General features: G+C 37.0%; 1 protein-coding gene across 3 annotated transcripts in view; it reads right to left on the bottom strand.

The window, feature by feature from the left end:
- Positions 1-15,505, bottom strand: part of KIAA0586 (KIAA0586 ortholog) — a 121,760-nt gene that overhangs the window by 10,477 nt on the left and 95,778 nt on the right. The window lies entirely within an intron of this gene.

Genomic DNA, 15,505 nt, shown 5'->3' with positions numbered 1-15,505 from the left:
TTCTTCCTAGGCCAGCCTTGGGCATATTACTCAATACAATCAGTAGGAAACAAGCAATAAAACTGTCAGGGGGCACAGAAGAGCAATACACTATTATACCAATGCTATTATACCAAAGTGAATATTTAGTATTAAGGTAAAATAGGCTGAGGAAAAACTCTATTTTATGGCTAGAGAATTGGAAAGTTAACTGAAGACAGAAACCTGTAGCACATATAGGTCTCAGGCCAACAAGATACCCTGGATACCGAGGGCATGGCTTCGTTTTGATGCTGTTAATCAGTGCTGTGAAGTACAGTTAATTAACAACATTCTATAACTGTTATTTCAAACAAATTCTTGGGGCAGGGTGATATGAAAAAAAATTATAATGTTGCATAATCAGTATTTCTTTTCTAATTTTCTTTAAGATAAAAATCAGTTACCTCTCAAGCTTCTTTTATTTCACAAAAATTTCAGGTGGTACATGTACACAATGGATGTTATTTAGCCATGAAAAAGAATGAGATCCTGTCTTTTGCAACAATATGGATAGAACTGGAGGTCATTATGTTGAGTGAAATAAGCCAGGCACAGAAAGACAAACTTTGAAGGTTCTCAATTATTTGTGGGAGTTAACAATGAAAACAGGCCCGTGAGGTGATTCATGCCTGTGATCCAAACACTTTGGGAGTCTGCGGCAGGTGGATCGCTTGAGCTTAGGAGTTCAAGACCAGCCTGGGCAAAATGGCGAGACCCAGTTTCTACAAAAAATACAAAAAGTAGCCAGGTGTGGTGGCTTGTGCCTGTGGACCTAGCTACTTGGGAGGCTGAGGGGGAAGGATGGCTTGAACCCAGGAGGCAGAGGTTGCAGTGAGCCAAGATGGTGTCATTGCACACCAGCCTGGGGAACAATGCCAGGCTGGAAAAAAAAAAAAGAAAAAGAAAACAACTGAACCCATGCAGATAGACAGTAGAAGAATGGTTACCACAGCTGGTAGGGAAGTGGGAACGGTTAATGGGTTAAAAAAAAAACAACAATAGAAAGAATGAGTAAGACAGTAATTTGCTAGCACAGAAGGGTGACAGTAGTAAAAAATAATTTAATTGCACATTTTTAAATAACTGAGTATTAGTGGATTGTTTGTAACAAAAAGGATAACTGCTTGAGGAGATGAATACTCCATTTACCCTGATGTGATTATTACACACTGCATGCCTGTATCAACATATCTCATGTAACCCATAAATACATATACCCACTCAATATTCACAAAAAATTAAAAATCAAAACAATTTCTAAATTAAAAATTTTCTAAAAATTTGGGTAGATTTTTATGATCTTGAAATGAGCAAGATTATAAGCATTGCATATTTCATTATGCTGGGCAATATATTCTCACTGGAGATAAACATTCATGTTAAACTATTGTAGCTATACTGTAGAAAACTTACAAACATATAGTTTTATAAGGACGAATGGAAAAATACAAATTAGATATTTGATATACACAAATAGACCAAAATTAAACATCCAGCTGTGATACAGGTTTTGTTTGTTTTTTAAAGACGTGGGGGTCTCATTCTGTCACCCAGGCTGGAGCGCAGTGGTACAATCACAGCTCACTGCAGCCTTGACCTCCTGGGTTCAAGAGATCCTGTCATCCTGCCATCTCAGCCTTCCTAGTAGCTAGGACTACAGGTCCTGCCACTATGCCCTGCTCAACTGTGATATAATTTTTTAAAAATCTTTAAATGCATTAAAAGTACTTACTATGATATTAATGGTTACATGCTATCTATGTTCACTTCTTACTCTGTTTCTAAATTTCCAAGAGTTAGAGAGGGAGAGAAATTATTACTGCTTGGTCCCTCCCGCTTAATAGAGCTCCCTTTCAAATCTACAAAGAACATATAGTATAAATATGAAAACAAAGGTGTCAATACCACCTCAGAGGCCCCTTCCATTGAAGAACAACTTTTTATAGCAAGTAATGAGACTATTACCTACCTAATTGGGTTGATCAAGGATCTTAGCAGAGTATGTCACATAAAGGAAGTGTACATAATTGGTAACTATGACATATTGTTGTTGTTGTTATTGTAAACATAAACAAAACTCTGCTCAATCAAAACAGGGAGAATCTTGACTTCTACAGTGATATCTTTAATAGTTTTTAAAAAAAAGCCACTCTCACAATATCAGAGTTGACTACTTTTAAGTAGTAGCTTCATAATTCTCACTTTTTAATTAATGTGGTTTATTGGAAGGGTGAGTATTGTGCTCTGCAGTTGATTAAAGTAGCAAAGATAGCCTACAACTAGGTCAACACAACTTGAAAACTGCTTCTCAAGTTTGTCAGTTCTTACAATTCTTTATATTGCCAATCAAAACTGAAAAAACATGACACTTACTGGTATTGAAGTCAAAAGATTAGAAGGAAAATTTTGGAATTATTTCATCTACAAATTTCTATTAGCATTTCTATGGAATAGAAGGAACATTTTGGAATTATTTCATCTACAAATTTCTATTAACATTTCTATGGAAATTTTGAATGAGCAATACTGACTAGAAATTGAGTTATATATTAACTATAAATATAATTTATATTTCTATCTTTACCACAAAAAGCTGACTTTTAACTTTTACTTAAATGTTTGAAGATGCTACAAAATAAAAAACAAGTGATCTTAGATTTGGAAATAGAATTCCAGCCTGGAAAAGCAGGGATACTGCTGAAAAATCTTTAATTGAAGGCACACAGCGGGTACTGGTATTACACTACTTGTACACACTCTGCCTTTTCCAAACACTCACCTTATTTCAGTATTTTAGCTTTTCATTTCAAATAATCATTCAAAATACTGTTGCTATCTATGGTGCCAACTGAAAGTAAGTCATGTTATAGTTAGTATACAAGCTTTTCAACAATTGGTATTTTTCAAGGAATACTACACAGCCATAAGAAAGAATGAAATCGTGTTCTTTCTAGCAACATAGATGCAGCTGGAGGCTGCTATTCTAAGTGAACTAACTCAGAAGCAGAAGACACATGACCACATATTCTCATTTATAAATGGGAGCTAAACAATGGGTACACATGGACATATGGATGGAAATAATAGACAACGAAAACTCCAAGATCCGGGTTTGTGGGGGCAGGGTTGAAAAATAACCTATCAAGTACAATGTTCACAATTAGAAGCGCAATCCCCCTCACTTCAGCAATACACCAATATATCCATGTAATAAACATACTCATGTACCCCCTGAATCTAAAATAAAATCTATAAAAATTGGTATTAAAAAACTAGAAATTTGGGCTTTATAATGGTTGTACTCTTATGTTTAAAAAAATTATTTTGGGCTTGAAAGTTTATCTTCTGACTCTTTAATGCTATTTTCAGTAAGAGTCACTGTTATAGCAATACTTATATCTGTAAATCTTTATAGTATTGTTTTAAACAAATTCTTTACGGATTATTTAAGAAAACAGTATAAAACTATAAGGCTGTTAACTGCAAAACAAGGATATAAAGATGAAGCCCCCAAAATGTGAATTTTTAACTCACAAAACAAAACATAAATTTTTAAAGGGATGATGTCCAAAATTTAAAACAAAATCTAATAAGGAGAAATATAAAATTAGTAACAGGATAGCTGCATTTTTATACTAATCTTAGTTCACTAAAAGAAAATCCAAGAAATTATTAGGGTACTTAAAAATATATCAAAAAGTTAGAACTTGTTAAATAACCTGGCCAGATACTCCAAATTAAGTTACTCAGTGGCTGCATATCTACTAGGTACACCAACTCTCTCAAATAATAGCATTTTCAGAAATAGGATCCTGGCAGCATAAAAGTATAAATCTAACTACCAAGAAGTTGATAGTTAATTCAAAAAATAGATGACCCACATATCCTGAATGCAAATCACAATTAACTTGAGTAATGTGCATTTAATTATGAAAGCTCATTAAAAAGCATTTAAGTACTCGACTGTATTGCTGTTGGTGTTATGACAGAGAGAGTGCCTGCCTTTTAGGGGCAAGAATGTCTAGAGGGACATTCCAGCATTAAAATTTGGTTGAGAACTGAGTCTCTATGTCTTAGTAGACAACTTTATCTACAACTCACTTCCTGTTAATTGAACAGCCTGTGAAACAGCTACTAAAACAAATTCCTCTCAGAACATTCTTTATAAAACCATGCCATAATAGTTTAAAAACTAAAAGAATCTTAAAAACTTCAATAGGTTTGCCTGCTGAAGAAGCCATACATACTGTATGATTTCATTAATATAAAGTACAAACAAGGAGACTAATCTAGGTTGTTAGAAGTCCGAATGGTGTTTTTATGCTTGTGGGAGTTGATAAGGTGGCTGAAAGGGAGCCTGAGGGCCTTCGGGGGTCTGGCAATGTTCAATTTCTTGAGCTAGATACTGCTTGCACAAGTGTATTGTATTTGTGAAAATTCTTTGAGCTGTGCACTTACGATATGTATACTTTTCTGAATGTATATTATTCTTCCAAAAAAAAGTTAAAATTGAAAAAGCCAATAGGTTAGTTTCAGCAATTAGAAGATGATACCTTTGTAGTTTTAAACATTTTTTCCAATGATAAAATAGCCAAATTACTATCATTACTAGGTAGCCTTTAATATCAAATAAACAGTTATGCTAAGTCATAGGCTGTCCTGATGACTACAAAGATGAATTCCTTTCTATTTTATTTTCTAGGAACCTTGAAATACCAGTGCACTAAAATTATTCAGAAGCAGAAGGTGAGTTTTTGTTGTTGCTGCAGTTTAACTCACACAAGGCTTACTATCTAGGATACTTCATGCTCTATGACAATCAGCCACTTGATTTAATTGAAATCACAAACTATAATCCAGTTTTAACTAATCTTTACAGTATTTGCCACCTGATGCACTGGCCGAGGTGAGTGCGCAGCAGCCCGTGTGCGCAGGTGGGGGTGGGGGTGTGACCATTTTGCACGTACATTTGCACAAGCAAATGTACGTATGTGACGGGGTGCGCGGGTGCGTGCGTGAGTGTAACCGAGCGAACAGCGTGATAGCCTTGCATTCACAGCACATGCCGCAACATAGAACCTTTCTTTTTTTTTTTTTTTAAAGAGGAAGAGGAAGAGGGAGAGAGAACAGGGGTGCTGCTTTATTGCCCGGGCCAGAATGCAGTCTAAAAATGGGTATGCCTGTAATTGTGTTTAATAATAGAGACATAAAAAAAAAATGAGGGAAGAAAATAACAAGCAGCCAACCAATATTTCATTTAAACCTATAAATAGGTGTGATGTGGTACTGATAAGAGTGTATATTTTGTGTATTTAAAGTAGAGAGTTCTATAAATGTTAATTAAGTCTACTTGTTCCGGATCTGAGTTCAAGTCCTGGATATCGATGTTAACTTTCTGCCTCATTGATCTGTCTAATATTGATGTTGAAGTCTCCCACTATTATTGTGTGGGAGTCCAAGTCTCTTTATAAGTCTTAGATACCTGGGTATTCCTGTATTGGGTGCGTATATATTTACGATCTTTAGCTCTTCTTGTTACATTGATCCTTTTATCATTATGTAATATCCTTCTTTGCTTCTTTTGATCTTTGTTGCTGTAAAGTCTATTTTATCAGCAAAAATTGCAACTCCTGCTTTCTATTTATTTATTTTTGCTCTCCATTTGGTTGGTAAATTTTTCTCCAACCCTTTGTTTTGAGTCTTTGTGTATCCTTGCATGTGAGATAGATCTGCATGTAGCATACCAATGGGTCTTGGCTTTTTTTGCCTGTCTGTGTCTTTGGATTGGGGGATTTAGTCAATTTAAATTTAGAATTAATAACAATATATGTGAGTTTGATACTGCCATTTAATGTTAGCTGGCTGTTTTGCCCATTAGTTGATGCAAGTTCTTAATTATGTTGATGTTCTTTATTTTTTGGTATTATTTAGAAAGGCTGATATTGGTTGTTCCTTTCTATTTGTAGTGGTTCTTTCAGAAGCTCTTGTAAAGCAGGCCTGGTGGTGATGAAATCTCTGAGTGCTTGCTTGTTCACAAAAGATTTTATTTCTCCTTCGCTTATGAATCTTAGTTTGGCTGGATGTAAAATTCTGGGTTGAAAGTTCTTTTCTTTAAGGATGTTGAATATTGGCCCCCACTCTCTTCTGTCTTGTAGGGTTTCTGCTGAGAGATCTGCTGTGAGTCTGATGGGCTTCCCTTTGTGGGTAACCTGACCTTTCTCTCTGGCTGCCCTCAGTATTTTCTCCTTCATTTCAACCCTGGTGAATCTGGCGATTATGTGCCTTGAGGTTGGTCTTCTTGAGGAATATCTTGTAAGTGTTCTCTGTGTTACCTGGAGTTGAATATTGTCCTACCTTGCTAGGTTGGGAAAGTTTTCCTGAATAATATCCTGAAGCATATTTTCCAGCTTGGATTGATTCTCTTCGTCACATTCAGGTACACCTATCAAACGTAGATTAGGTCTTTCCACATAGTCCCATATTTCTTGGAGACTTTGCTCGTTTTTATCCTTTTTTCTCTAATCTTGTCTTTTTGTTTTATTTCATTAAGTTGGTCTTCGACCTCTGATATCTTTTCTTCTGCTTGATCAAAAAATCTTAATACATCATCAATTCACATTTAATTCCTTTCTTTGGTACAAAAGAAGTTTGCTGTTTCAGTTTATGTCTATTAAGCAGTTTATGTCTATTAAGCAATTTAATATTAAATAATAATAATATTAACATCATAACTACACTTAATTATATCTTTGTCAATAGTTAATGCCCATAATTCTAATTCACCTATATTACAACGGGTCACAGATTGTTAGAGAAGGTCATTATTATAACATTCTTATAAATGTCATTTGATAAGTAGCAAAGCTGAAGGCAAAGTAACTCCCTAATATTTACTAAGCAGTTTGAAGCTAAGTGCCTCTATATCTATACACAGAAAATCTATTTTCTGATATGGAAACCCTTCCTAAATATGAAAACTTCTCTCAAACTGTGGCTTGTGATTATCACCAAAAATACACTGTATCGTCTGTGTAGCCTTGACAGTAGGTTTTGACATCTCTAGCCATTCCTAACTAAATATGGAAACAAAAATTAAATGTGACATAGTGACCAGTTCACTTCCCTAAGGCCAGACCTGGTAACTTTTGAAACAGTGAAAGAATGAAAAATGAGCTTTCAAATACAGGAAGCCACTAGAAAATAAGAATACCACCATTTCACAACCTAAAATAAGAGCTTTCAAGACTTTCTGTTCAACAGCAAGTTTCGGGGCAAGGGGGAGAGAGGGAGAGCGTGGGTTTCTGCTCACTGTACACACGACACCAATGGGAATAAGGGCCAGTCCAACTTCTGTGTTACCATTACTCTGGGTAATAGTTCCAAGCTGTAAGGCACAGCTGTATAGGCCCTGCCAGCAAGGCCATCGCAGCAGTGCTTCGACAGCGTGGGGCCCCGAAGTGTCAGGATATAGAGAAGGCAGCAGTTGTTGGCTGTGAAAACAGTCTGATACAAACCAGATGGGAACTTACTAGATGGGCAACACAAAGGAAAACAATTGGCTCATTCAACAAAGTCAGGCCACTGCCCCAGAGAATTCACAGAAGACAATAACAGTCACCCAGAGTTGATGCAAACAAGAAACAGCCATGTGGTTACAGTTTAAAGAATTGTTTTTCCTTAGACTAAACAAAGTTTTGATTTCTAATTCTTGTACTCATTAATTGAAGTTTGGTGGACAGGTCTTTTTGCCAAAGACAAATATTTCATTTCTTTTGTGACACCAATAGAAATACATGAGAACACAGAAACTAATTCTGTGCTGCTTCCTCTAAAGTGTTAGAAACATAAGCTAAGCTATTTCAGGAAACTGGCAAATTTAGAAAATGATTGATCATGCTGACACAGTAATTAGAAAATGTCCAACTTATTATTTCCAGGATTTCCGAAGTCCTAGTTAGTGTAATGTAGGCAGAATGACACAAAAAGCAATAATCGCAAGGCTCTCAGAACTACATTTCTACCTAAACTGTCTTTTCTGACTTCACTAGGTGGTACAGTGTTACTGCAATTATATTCCGAAGAAGAAAGTGCTCATGTTTTCCATAGCCTCTGTTAGGCTCATCACACAAAAAGGTACCTGTCCATTCTGAGCTGGCAAGTATAAAAAAGGCTAACAATTAGATTTTAAGATACCTTTTAGCAATAACTTTACTGAAAGACTTTTGTGGGTATATATTCTTGTTTTATCATTTTAACAGAGACTAAATAGCATTGAGCTTAAAATAATTCACAATTGCATTTCTTCTTACTAGAATCCCAAGAGTAATTCTGACCTCTGTATTTAGTCCCAATTAAAAAATATACCCAAGAAAGTCTTAAATTTGTAATCACCATTTGTAGGTCATGAATAAGGAACCCATCAGGGACACTCCGAAAACAATGAGGTATATTTACCAAGCATTTGTCATGCACATATTTTAAAATATTTTGTAATTAAGTGATCCTGTTTTATTTTGCTTTTATAATAAAAATAAATAGATTTCTTAAAAGAAAATACATCTTTTCTGAAAAGGATGGAGTTGGTTTCATTTCATTTTCACCTGTGTAACTGTAAAAAATACTGTGGTGTATGACATATGGCTTGGGTTTCCCATTATGCACGTGTTGCATTGCCCAGATTATTCCCATTGACTCCTCCCATCCTAAAAGCTGCGGCTAAACACAAAGACTCTTTCCTGTTCCATTAGATATTTCATCCTATGCAAGGTAACTCTGAGGTAAGCCAGGGAAACAGAAGTAAAGTAACAATTTGATATGTAGTTTGATGCCGTCTTAAGTATTTCCAGCCATAGGTCTTTACCTCCGCTTCTCTACTGCAGACACACACATGTTCACACATACTTTATTATTACTATACTTCAAGTTCTGGGATACATGTGCAGAACGTACAGGTTTGTTACATAGGTATACACATGCCATGGTGGTTTGCTGCACCAATCAACCTGTCATTTACATTCGGTATTTCTCCTAATGCTATCCCTCCTCTAGCCCCCGACCACCCGCCAGGTCCCGGTGCGTGATGTTCCCCTCCATGCGTCCATGTGTTCTCAATATTCAACTCCCACTTATGAGTGGAAACGTGGGGTGTTTGGTTTTCTGTTCCTGTTAGTTTGCTGAAAATGATGGTTTCCAGCTTTATCCATGTCCCTGCAAAGGACATGAACTCATCATTTTTTATGGCTGCATAATATTCCATGGTATGTATATGTGTGTGTGTGTGTATATATATATATATATATATATGCGCCACATTTCTTTATCCAGTCCATTATTGATTAGCATTTGGGATGGTTCCAAGTCTTTGCTATTGTGAACAGTGCTGCTGTAAACATACATGTGCATGTGTCTTTATAGTAAAATTATTTATAATCCTTGAGTATACACCCAGTAAGGGAATTGCTGGGTCAAATGGTATTCCTGGCTCTAGATCCTTGAGAAATCGCCACACTGTCTTCCACAATGGTTGAACTAATTTACACCCTCACCAACAGTGTAAAAGCATTCCTATTTCTCCACACCCTCTCCAGGATCTGTTGTTTCCTAACTTTTTAATGATCACCATTCTAACTGCCATGAGATAGTATCTCATTGTGGTTTTGATTTGCATTTCTCTAATGACCAGTGACAATGAGCTTTTTTTCCTACGTTTGTTAGCCACATAAATGTCTTCTTTTGAGAAGTGTCTGTTCATATCTTTAGCCCACTTTTTGATGGGGTTGTTTTTTTCTTGTAAATTTGTTTAAGTTCTTTGTAGATTCTGGATATTAGCCCTTTGTCAGATGGATAGATTGCAAAAATTTTCTCCCATTCTGCAGGTAGCCTGTTCACTCTGATGATGGTTTGTTTGTTGTGCAGAAGCTCTTTAGTTTAATTAGATCCCGTTTGTCAATTTTGGCTTTTGTTGCCGTTGCTTTTGGTTTTTTAGTCATAAAGTCTTTGCCCATGCCTATGTCCTGAATGGTATTGCCTAAGTTTCCTTCTAGGGTTTTTATGGTTTTAGGCCTTATATTTAAGTCTTTAAACCATCTTGAGTTAATTTTTTATAAGGTGTAAGGAAGGGGTCCAGTTTCAGTTTTCTGTATATGGCTAGCCAGTTTTCCCAACACCATTTATTAGGGAGGTAATCCTTTCCCCATTGCTTGTTTCTGTCAGGTTTGTCAAAGATCAGATGGTTTAGATGTGTGATGTTACTTCTGAGGCCTCTGTTCTGTTCCACTGGTCTACATATCTGTTTTGGTACAAGTACCATGCTGTTTTGGTCACTGCAGCCTTGTAGTATAGTTTGAAGTCAGGTAGCATAATGCCTTCAGCTTTCTTCTTTTTGCTTAGAGCTGTATTGGCTATATGGACTCTTTTTTGGTTCCATATGAAATTTAAAGTAGCTTTTTTCTAATTCTAAGAAGAAAGTCAATGGTAGCTTGATGGGGATAGGGCTGAATCTATATATTACTTTGGGTAGTGTGGCCATTTTCACAATATTGATTCTTGCTATCCTCGAGCATGGAACATTTTTCCATTTGTATGTGATGCTAGCTAGTTATTTTGCCCATTAGTTGATGCAGTTTCTTTTTTTTTTTTTTAGACTAGTCAAGTGCAGTAGTGAGAAGAGGGGAGAGTAGAACAAGGACTTTGATCTGTAACTGACTGTGAACAATCAATTGAGATAGTGACTCACTACCTTCGGACCAGCCTGATGCAGTTTCTTCACAGTGGCAATGGTCTTTACAATTTGTTAAGTTTTTGCAGTGACTGGTACCGGTTTTTCCTTTCCATGTTTAGTGCTTTCTTCAGGAGCTCCGGTAAGGCAGGCCCGGTGGTGACAAAATCTCTCAGCATTTGCTTGTCTGTAAAGGATTTTATTTGTCCTTCATTTACGAAGCTTAGTGTGGCTGGATATGAAATTCTGGGTTGAAAATTCTTTAAGAAAGAATTTTCTTTCTTAAAAATTTCTCCACTCTCTTCTGACTTGTAGGATTTCTGTAGAGAGATCCACTGTTAGTCTGATGGGCTTCCCTTTGTGGGTAACTGACCTTTCTCACTGGCTGCCCCTGACATTTTTTTCTTCATTTCAACCTTGGTGAATCTGACAATTATGTGTCTGGGGGTTGCTCTTCTTAAGGAGTATCTTTGTGGTGTTCTTTGTATTTCCCGAATTTGAATGTTGGCCTGTCTCACTAGGTTGGGGAAGTTCTCCTGGATAATATCCTGACGAGTATTTTCCAACTTGGTTCCATTCCCCTGTCACTTTCAGGTACACCAACCAAACGTAGGTTTGGTCTTTTCACATAGACCCATATTTCTTGGAGGCTTTGTTCATTCCTTTTCATTCATTTTTCTCTAATCTTGTCTTCATGTTTTATTTCATTAAATTAATTTTCAATCTCTGGTATCTTCTTCTGCTTGATTGATTTGGCTGCTGATACTTGTACATGCAGAAGTTCTCGTGCTGTGTTTTCCAGCTCCATCAGGTCATTTATATTCTCTAAATTGGTTATTTTAGTTAGCAATTCCTCTAACCTTTTTTCAAAGTTCTTAGCTTCCTTGCACTGGGTTAGAACAAGCTCCTGGCATTATTACCCACCTTCTGAAGCTGACTTTAACAATTCATCACTCATTCTCTATCCAGTTTTGTGCCCTTGCTGGCGAGGAGTTGTGAACCTTTGGAGGAGAGGAGGTGTTCTGGTTTTTGGAATTTTCAGCCTTTTTGAGCTGTTTTTTTTCCCCCTCATTTTCATGGACTTATCTACCTTTGGTCTTTGATGTTGGGGACTTTCAGATGGGGTTTCTGCATGGACGTCCTTTTTGTTGGTGTTGATGTGATTCCTTTCTGTTTGTTAGTTTTCCTTCTAACAGTCAAACCTCTCTGCTGCAGGTCTGATGGAGTTTGCTGGAGGTCCATTCCAGACCCTGCTTGCCTTGGTATCATCTGCAGAGGCTGAAGAACAGCAAAGATTACAGCCTGTTCCTTCCTCTGGAAACTTCTTCCCAGAGGGGCACCTGCCAGAGGCCAGCCAGAGCTCTCCTGTATGAAGTGCCTGTCACATCCTGTTGGGAGGTATCTCCCAGTCAGGAGGCATTGGTATCAGGAACCCACTTGAGGAGACAGTCTGTCCCTTAGCAGAGCTCGAGCACTGTACTGGGAGATCTGCTGCTCTCTTCAGAGCCAACAGGCAGGAATGTTTAAGTCTGCTGGAGCTGTGCCCACAGCTGCCCCTTCTCCCAGGTGCTCTGTTCCAGGGAGATGGGAGTTTTATTTCTTTTAGAGATGTCCTGCCCAGAGAGGAGGAATATAGAGAAGCAGTCTGGCTGCCAAGTTTTGTGCTTGAAACCCAGAGCCCTGTTCATGTAGGCACCCAAGGGAATCTCCTGGTCTGCGAGTTGCGACGACTGTGGGAAAAGCGTAGTATCTGGGCCGGAATGCACCATTCCTCAGGGCACAGTTCCTTGGCTGTGGGAGGAAGTTCCCTAACCCCTTGTGTTTCCTGGGTAAAGCGACGCCCCACTCTGCTTCTGTTCACCCTCTGTGGGCAGTACCCACTGTCTAACCAGTCCCAATGAGATGAACTGGGTACCTCAGTTGGAATTGCAGAAATCACCCACCTTCTGCATTGATCTCGCTGGCTGCTGCAGACCAGAGCTTTTCCTTTTCAGCCATCTTGCCCAGGTCCCTAAGATATATCTTATACATATAATCTTAAATATATTCACGGAAGAAAAACAATTTTGTTATCTCCCTAACACTATATAGAACATGTACCATCTTTAGCATTTCCTCACCAACATCCTTTAAGGCTTAGGACAAATATAGGGTCAATTCCTATCTGTTAAAGGAGAGCTGATTATAACATCGGTATTCAAAAAGGAGAGAAACAGTCATGCTAATAAAAGCTAACACTTTCAGGGCCGGGCACAGTAGCTCATGCCTGTAATCCCAACACTTTGGGTGGCAGAAGCAGGTGGATCACAAGGTCAAGAGACTGAAACCATCCTGGCCAACATGCTGAAACCCCACCTCTACTAAAAATACAAAAATTAGCTGGGCATGGTGGCGTGCACTTGTAGTCCCACCTATTCGGGAGGCTGAGGCAGGAGAATTGCTTGAACATAGGAGATGGAGGTTGCAGTAAGTAAAGCTAACACTTTAATAGCTCTTAATATATGTCAGGTTCTAGTATAAGTGTATCTTATGTCTTTAATTACCATAATGAGATATTTATAATATATACAGAGAAGAAAAGCACAGAGAGGTTATCTTGCCCAGGGTCACCAACTAGTAAATAGATGAGCTAGAATTTGAGCTCATGTCATTTACCTCCAAAGTACTTCTAATTCTAAATAGAAGAACAGAATCATCAAAAACAACTGGAGTCCTTAAGCAGTGTTTCTCAAAGGGCAGTGCTCCCTCTCCTGCATCCAAATAACCAGGGGTACTAATTTAATGTTCACAATCCCAGACCCCACCTCAAGCAAACATTCAGTTTAGGATCTGGATTTTATTAATAGATAAGTACTCCAGGAGAATTTTATATCTGTTAAAGTTTGAGAAATACTCTATCAGAGACAAACAATCTAGTAGCAGTTCACCCTACATGTATAATAAGATTATATTACTTCTCTGTTCTATTTATTTTAGTTTTCAATCAAGCTTTTAATGAAAATATCATAAAAGAACAGTTTCTCATAGCCATATATTAGGAATGCACACTTCTGAATGGAGAGATCACTCATTGATGAATTGCTTTTTTATGACACTGGATGGCTGTGTAGCTATAGCTCTGACCTGAATTTATACAAACTCTCCAGGGTAATGTATTCTGAATTGAAATAAGCTTCTCTTTTTATTTTCATTATATGAACAAAAAGGGTAGAATTGGTTTAGTGGAATAGTCTGCCTAATTTACACAAAATAACTAAAAAATTTTAAGTAAATGATTACTAGGTTGATTAAATACGTCAACTTGCAGTTAATATGGAGGGCATTGTGGTATAATAAAAATAATACTGAGGCCGGGAGTGGTGGCTCATGCCTGTAATCCCAGTACTTTGGGAGGCTGAGGTGGGAGGATTACTTGAGTCCAAGAGCTCAAGACCAGCCTAGGCAATATAACAAGATCCCATCTCTATAATAATATTCGACTAGAAGTAAGATCAGATGCGACTCCTACTCGTAATTACAACCTTTGGTTCTGTTGAACTGGAGATGCTGCTTCTGCTCCCAAGTCTTAAGTATCAAAATGTGAAGATTTTTATCAAATCTACATTTACCTGTGTGATTATAAGGTTCAATTATCTGTAATCACTGTTGAATAAAAAAGGTTACTAATTGATCTAATAGTTTAAATTATATTTTATATCAATTTGATTTCTATTTTAAGAATCATAACAAAAACTTTAAAGTCAAGTTTCAGGAAATCTGGCTAAGAACAATGAAAGGGTTGAAGAGGTTTTTGGAATGTTGGCAAGTCTTCAAAACAATCCTGGTGTATGATTTTGGTGAGATGTGTTTAATGTCTAAAAGATGAGAAAAATCCAAGCTCTCCATTCACAGTATATAATTAATTCCACAAAAAGGAAATTAAATGATTTCCACAATTAAAATGCTTCTACATTGAAAAGGAAATTACTTTTAGTACCAACAAGTAAAAATGTTGTAGAAATCCTTGCATGTAGAAATCCTTAGTTATGTACATTTGTCTATTTGATTATACATATATGATATAGATATAGATACCATATATAGAGAGAGATGCACATATGTATATTCTATATATATATGCATATCTATAGGAATAGTTAAAATAATCACCAATGTTTTAAAATCCATTATTGTGCCAGAGAAATATTTTTTCTCATATGGATTACACCTCCCTCATCCCAACATCCTCACATAAAAGGTAAGAAAGGTATATACATAAAAACAATCTGCAAGGTGACCTAACACACTTGTTGCCACGTGTTTATTTTTCAGCACTACAAGAAAAAAGTGACAAGTTGACAGTACAATTATAGAAAGCTGTCTTTTCATATTTAATAGTATTCTAACAAATTATTTCTGAGATGCAGTGTTTTAAAGAAATTATTCTTCTCAACTACCCCTTTATTCTCCCCCTCCCCCTTTTAATAAGGACTTGTTCATTTTGAAGAAGAAAGGTCCCAAACATCAGGCTGTTCACAAAAACAACCCACAGTATCAACTTCAGAAAACAAATCTTAAGACTATAACACTAATTATTTTTTTCTGGAGGGTGTGTTTGACATGCCAACTCTCATTCATAAAAATACACTTACATTTGTGTTGAACTGCCCCACACAGCACACTAATGTGGGGGTGTAATACTTTCTAACTCAAAGCTGCTTCCAGGAGCTACTCACCTAAAGGAGATACTGCCTTTGCAGTTAAGGAAGCAACTATTGAACTTATACG

The sequence above is a fragment of the Sapajus apella genome, unplaced genomic scaffold (genome assembly GCF_009761245.1).
Source record: "Sapajus apella isolate SASKATOON/1434 unplaced genomic scaffold, GSC_monkey_1.0 scaffold74, whole genome shotgun sequence".
Lineage (NCBI taxonomy): Eukaryota > Metazoa > Chordata > Mammalia > Primates > Cebidae > Sapajus > Sapajus apella.
This window is presented reverse-complemented; position numbering and strand designations above follow the sequence as displayed.